This window comes from Elephantulus edwardii, unplaced genomic scaffold (assembly GCF_000299155.1).
Source record: "Elephantulus edwardii isolate Elephantulus edwardi_28Jun2011 unplaced genomic scaffold, EleEdw1.0 scaffold00009, whole genome shotgun sequence".
NCBI lineage: Eukaryota > Metazoa > Chordata > Mammalia > Macroscelidea > Macroscelididae > Elephantulus > Elephantulus edwardii.
In genome coordinates, this window is record NW_006399759.1 from 1,744,473 (window position 1) to 1,751,370 (window position 6,898).

The window sequence follows — 6,898 nt, forward strand, 5'->3', positions numbered from 1 at the left end:
CCTATGCACATCCAAAAACTTCTCCAGTAGGGTAAAAAGGGAAGCCACTGACTGGGAAAAAGTATTCATGACCTCTTCTTGACTCTTGGATTATTGTTTTCTTCCTTCTTGTCCCAACTCTATACTTTGTTTGACACTCTCTTCGATCTGGTCAAAGTTGGTTGTACTCTATAGCTTCTGAGCTTCCCAGGGAGCATAGGCCCGTTTCTGACACTCTTGTGCTCCACCTGGTCCTACTGGGCCATTGGCTTGGCTGTCCTGTCTCTCCAAGTGTGGGGAAAGGGCACGGCTTCTGTGAAGCCACCCACTCCTCCTGCCCTCACCAACGGGGACTGTCATCTCTTTCTTCCATACACTCACACAGTGCAAAGTTATTTGGTCCATGGAATAACCTGTGAGACAGAATTGTGGAGGGTCTCATTTGCGGATGAAAAAAATCAAAGTCATGTGGTTAAAAGAACTTGCCCAAGGTGAAGTGAGGAAGAGCCACTGGAGATGACATTCCCCTTGTTTGAGTCCCTGAATTTAGATTTGTAGAACTCAACTTTTTTCTCAATATGGTGGCTGTGTTCTTTTGCGACTCTAGGCTATTTTTCGATCTTTTTGTGTTTCAGTTTTCCCAAAAGGAATTAATAAAACATTTCAACTTGTAAGGCAATTGTAAGTTCTCAAGTTGTCAGGGACAAAACATCATTGTTGCAATTCATGAATCAGTTGAATAGCATGAACATAGCTAACAAAATGACTGAGTATCTCTTTAGGACAAGTGAACCTTGTAATTTGATCAAATTACCTTCCAGAAATACCATTTTGACAGTTTTTAATACAGAAGTTACACACTGAGCAAATGATTATTTTGGTTATGGTTTTTATACTCCTGCTACCTTCACTCTGGAGAACATTTTGACAATATCTTAATTTTTTTTTAAGGACTAACCTTCCTGGACGGGACGTGAGGACATAGGAAATCACTCCAATACACCTCATTTGACATGCTCCTTGAGTTCTGGGCCTCAGTAACATGGGGAATTATTTTCTAGAAACTGTCTTTCCTCCAAAGAAGCTAGAAAAACAACCCTGTTACCAATGGGTCGATTCCAACTTATGAAGGCTCTGTATGATTCAAAGTAGAACAATTCTGTAGGGTTTTCAAACTTGTGACCTTTCAGAAGCAAATTGTCAGGCCTTTCTCCTGAGGTACACCTGAATAAGCTTGAACCAACAGCCTTCCAGCGAGTAACCAGCCAAATGCTTATCTGAGGCACAGACCTAATGTGCTAATGGTGGGTATATATAATTTCAGCCAAAATAGTAGAAACGGGCATATTTGTAAATGGCAGAGAGGAGTAGACATTTACAGTTCTAACAGGTGCCCCAGGGTGCAGGTGTGCGCTGCCATCTGTGAACCACAGATTAGAGAGAGCAGGAGCTGGGAGCTCTGAGGTGCCTCACCAGGGGCTACTGCTACATTTGTCTTGCCTGCAGTGCTATTGAAAGTGTTCTGGAGTTTCCAACATGCAACTCAGACTCTGCGCAGCTCATTTTCCACAGGTCTTTAAGACCTTCCTCCGTCAGTCCCTGCTCTGTTTCAATATCCCTCAACCCTTTAATCATGGAGGTCTTTTCATCCTCTAACTCTAATTCCTCCTGCAGTAGGTCCTTTCTAGTCATTCCCAGTCCCTGGCTAAATCTGCATGTCACAGTGATCAGCCTGGGGCGTTGGGATATAGTTCATAAGTTTAGCTTGTAAACAGAACTGGAATTTAAGCTCCTGATTATCATCGAAATTAAAAATGCTTCCAGTCACATGTCAATTTGGTCTTTAGACAGGGTCTGCTAAATCCACCAACTCCCAGTGAGCTGTAACAGGCCTGTGGCGGCCTCACACTGAACTGGCACTACCCTTAGAAAGGCAGCCGGCTCTGCCAGCCCTCGCCTTGCACGCACCCTCCTGGGTGTTGTGTACCCTGTGCTCTCAAATGCTGCTCTGTAAATGTGAATGGAGGCCCCTGCCTTTCCTTAACGCTGCACTTACCAGACAGTTGGCAGGAGTGAGTTTAGGTCCTGGTGCTGGAGATGAAATGATGTGGAGGAGGAAAAGCCTGTCTCCCATCCAAAGATGGCTTTGTTCCACTTCCTGAGGATGGGAGAACCCTTCCACCCCATCTAGGCTGCTTGGGATCAGTCCTTAGGTTCCTTTCCACTTTCTCCGATGCCAGTTTGGTTGTGGTTTTTTTCTTCTTCTTCTTGCCTTGTGCAGTACAATAAGAGTCTGAGCCTCTAGCTATGTGACCAGAGGAAATTGGTTAACCCATGAGAGGCAGCACTGGCAGGAAGAGAGGGACAGAAGAAGGAGGAAGGACCTTGGAGTGCCCCAGGTCCAGGTTCCTTGGATGCCCAGCTGTTTGGCTGTTCTTGGTCTCTGAAAACAGATCTACGTTCTAGCTAAACATTCCCTTCCTGGCTGGAGCTACTTTGAATTCGGGATCCAAATAATGCTGAAAAACTACTTTTTTAAAAAACAAAACAAAAAAAACCAAACAATAATTTTATGAAATGCATTTTTCCCCTGAGAAAATGGAGAGTTACAATCAGAATGAAATGAAATTAATAGTCAGAGAATGGCTGATAAGCTGTAAGATTTAATTGGATGACCATGGTGACAGTGGCGATTATTATCACCACTTAACAATAGACAAGCTACCTGCGAGATGCAAGGAGAATTTTTCAATAGGTCTCAGCTGTTCTGGTATTGTTCAGTGTCAAGCAGAGGTAGACCTTGACTCTTGGATGGACCTAGTGTCCTTCCTGGGATAACTTAAGAGCTAATCTAGAACATTGAACTCAATGAGAATGGCACCTGGGATCACCCTAGATTCCCTCTTAAAAGAAATATAAAGAATCCTTCCAGATTAATGTTTACTCCATAAAAGGCTCTGCTTTCTTCTCTCACTACTGGCAGCTTCACTCTCAATGCAGTCCTCAACCTCCAACTCATTCTGGCCAACTGCTCAGAAAGCATAGAGTTCAGGTGCCCTGAGCATGTCCCCTACTCTGGTGAGGAGGTCATGGCAATGTTGGAAAGACTTCATAGAACCTGCCTGCCTCGGCTTCAGCTCTGCTAATTTAATTGTCAGTGGCATCATTCTGCCCCAGGCCAACTGAACTCAGTGGCAGAAGGCCCAGAGTATGGCTGAGAGGAGTCCACTGACATCTCTGACATGATTTGATGGATATCAGCCCTGCTTGTGATCTCCAGTGTCCTTCAGGGAGAAGACGGGTGGTATTTGTCATCACAATGTGACTTGCATGTCAAATGGCTAGCTCTATACACAGCTCTTCTAAGAAAAACACGCTAATTCTCTAAAGATGAGATGTGCTCTTGTCAATGGCAGACTCACCCATTGTTAGAGACATTGTGCAATTTTAAGGCTCTTTTGGGCATTGGTAGGAATAATTTTTTCCCCCAATGCTGTGAGGCTAAGCTTTTTTCTCCCCTATTTGGTTTTTTCCTTTTGTTTTCTCTTTTTTATGTCATTAAACGAGGTGATATAGTTAAATGCCCTGCCAGTTTGTTCTCTTATTCACTCCTTCATTTATTTATTCAACACATGTTTTTGACTATGTTAGGATTTAGCAGAGCAATGGTACAAGAGGAAGACATGATTACTGGTATTATGGAATTTGCATTATAGGGTCAGAAACAGAAAACAAAAACATTAGATAAATGAAACAATTGACTCTTGAAGTGAGTGCTATGAAGGAAATAAATAAGCATAAAGATAAAGAAAACAGTAATGATATCTATGCATAGTGATACTGAGAAGCATTCCTCTGTCAAAACTCAAAAGATGAGAAAGAATAACTCTTCTGCAGAGGAGAATTGCAGGCAGAAAAAACCAGCATGAGCAAAGACCCTGTGGTAGAAAGAAGTAGTGACAGCTAGATGCCTGCAATGTGGTAAATAAGGGAGGCATACCATGGGAGGGTAGCTGGGAAGAAGAGAACAGAAATAAACAGAAAGACCTGGATTTGGAACCTAGTTCTACCCATGTGCTAGCTGACTGATGTTTAAACAAATGCTTAACTACTCTCTGCCCACATTTTTTTATCTAGAAAATGGAGATAATCTTACTTATATCTTGGGTTATCATGATTATTAAATGGGATAAAATATTGTATTATTCCAAGACTTCAAAGTAGATGCCAAGACAAGATTAGATGTAGAAGAGATTGATTGGAAGACATATTTTGAAGAATAACAGGAGAAAGTAGGGAAATGTAGAGAGAGCCACAGACCTTGATGGGTACAAGTCTGACACTTAGGAAGAAGAGTGAAGGGAAAGAGTCCAAGAGATTTGGCCAGGCTGATTGAGGGTCAGAGCCAGAGGGGCCTGAAGAACCCTAAACGTCACAGGAATGGGCCTTTCTAAGAATATCTAGTCTTTGGCTGAGGACAATCGGGAGAAACGTATCCTTGCCATGAAATCTCAGGTGGCTGCAGAGAGATGGCTAGTGGAGCCCTCTTCCAGGAGCAGGAGGTATAAGCAAGCACATTTTCATGACAGATTTTACTATGTGCTTAGACTCTTGGGTGTGAAAATAGAAGTATAGCTTTATTAGTATTATCACTTACTAGTTGCCATTGAGTTGATTCTAACTAAGAGCAATCCCAGAGTAAAACTGTGCCATAAGGTTTTCAAAGGCTGGACCTTTTAGGAAGCTGATTACCAGCTTTTCTCTCAAGGTGCCTCAGGGTAGATTCAAACCCCCAGCCACTCTTAATACTTACATGTTATCTTATTATTCATTTCTGTTTATTTCTTCCCTGCTGTATCTCTTACTAAGCCATCTGACAGGAACTCTTGGTGTCACTCATCCTTATGGTTGCATAAAGAGATTCCCACCAAGAGACAGACCAGACTGTTGCCCTAAGGAGGTTTTAGAGTGCTATCACTTGCTATGCATCTGAGAGCTGGATAATGAATAGGGAAGACGCAAGAAGAATTAATGCCTTTGAGCTGTGGTGTCCAAGAAGAACAATGAACATCCCATGGACGACCAGGAGAACAAACAGCTGTGTCTTGGAAAGGGTGCATCTGGAGTGCTTTCTGGAAGCAGGAGTGATTAGGCTTTGCCTCACATGCAGGGGCATGTTGCTAGGAGGGGCTATTTCTTGGGAAGGGACATGCATGATACTTGGAAAGGCAGTGGTTAGTGAAGGAGAGGAAGACCCTCAACCATGTGGATTGACGCAGTGACTTCTGCAAGGGGCTTTAGTGTATCAGGAAATGTGAAGATGGTACAGAATAGTACAGGGTTCATATCCCCTGTTCATAGGGTTGCTATGAGTCGTTCTCGACTTGATAGCACCTAACAATAACAACAACAGTCACTGAAGTTGCCCTTCCTTTAAAAAGCAAGAAACTGTCATACTGCTAAAAGTTCCATTACTAATAATTTCTTCCTTTGGGATAAGGTTTAGACCACAGATCCTAAACCACAGGGGAAGATTTCCCAGACAATTCTTGCAGTCTTTCTGCATCTGTTTCATGTCAACCATTGGATGCATTCAGCATTGCTTCTTCTCACCTTCAAATTCTTAATCCTCTTCACTCCCTTGAGTTCTTGCTATTTTAAATTATTACCCCAGCTCCCTTTACCTTCTCTTGGTCTCTCTCTACATTCAGTGCTGACTCTTCTTCCTCTCATCCTTTGAAAGCCTGGACGTCCTCTATCTTGAAATTTATTCTAACTTCAACTAGGTGCATGATTTTAAGATTGATGTTGCTAACTTTTACACTGTTCAATCTCTTTTCCCCGTTTCTCACCCTTCCCATGGTCATTTCCACCTAGAAGAAGCACTAGCAGCAACTGAATCTCAACATGACTAAAAGCCAACCATCTTTCCTCTCAGAACCCAGAACTTCTTCCTCCTGTGAGTTTTCTCTTCATGCTAGCTTGCACTATCTAGTCATTGCTGTCTTCCTGGTCATTTGGGCTTAAGAGCTGGGTCATACGTGTGGCTATTCTCTTCCTCCCTTCTCTGATTGCTTTTGTTTGTTTCTTAGAAACAGATATCCCTCTCTTCTCTCCAGTTTCTCTGTCCTCATCTTAGTTCTGGGTCCCTCCTTCCCATGGTTTCCTACGACCTCCCTGCAGCTCTCTCTTGTTGCATGTTCTCTTAGAACTATTTGTCATCGTCTGTTGATTACTTAATACAGATGGAAGACATTAAAATGATTTTGTCCTCAACTACTTCTGTGTCTTACACTCTTCTTTACACATGCCCCATATGGCTGTGGCCTCTATAGGAAGGGCAGAGGCTAACTTCAGCATTAAGGCTTTTCAGGCCTGGCCTGATTCCCATCCCAGACCCAACTACTTGCTGATAAGGATAGTCTGCAATAAACGTTTCAGATGCTGCAATTTCTTGCTACCCTTCCATCTCCTGCCAGAACCCTGCTCTATACTGCCTTTCAATTCCTAGTCCTAACCTCTTCTCTTCATCCTCCCTTGGCCATTAAAGTTATTAAATAAGTCAAAGTGACTATTTCCTGAGAATATTAGAAATTCTAAGTGAATTAGAAATAAGTGACACATTGTGAGAAGGTAGCTCAACTTTTGGGTCTCAATTATCTCCTCAAAGGATGCTCCCCATCCTTCATTGCAGTTTGCCATCTATAAAATGTTAAAGGTCCTATGACTGCATTTGTATAACAACCTTTAAATAACAAAATTATAGGGCTGGAGAATAGATTAGTGGTTGCTAGGTTTTCAGGCTAGGAGGTAGGAGAGAGGTGGGTCTGACTGTAAAAAGGTAATGTGAGGGAGGTTCGTCGTGAAGGAAATAAATGTTCTGTATCTTGACTACGCTAAAAGATAGAAGAACTGGTGC

The 6,898-nt window shown here is 42.6% G+C and overlaps 1 protein-coding gene across 1 annotated transcript in view; it reads left to right on the plus strand.

The window, feature by feature from the left end:
• The window catches only part of ALK (anaplastic lymphoma receptor tyrosine kinase), a 1,280,998-nt gene that overhangs the window by 84,082 nt on the left and 1,190,018 nt on the right, over positions 1 to 6,898 (plus strand). The gene's annotated exons all lie outside the window — the stretch shown is intronic.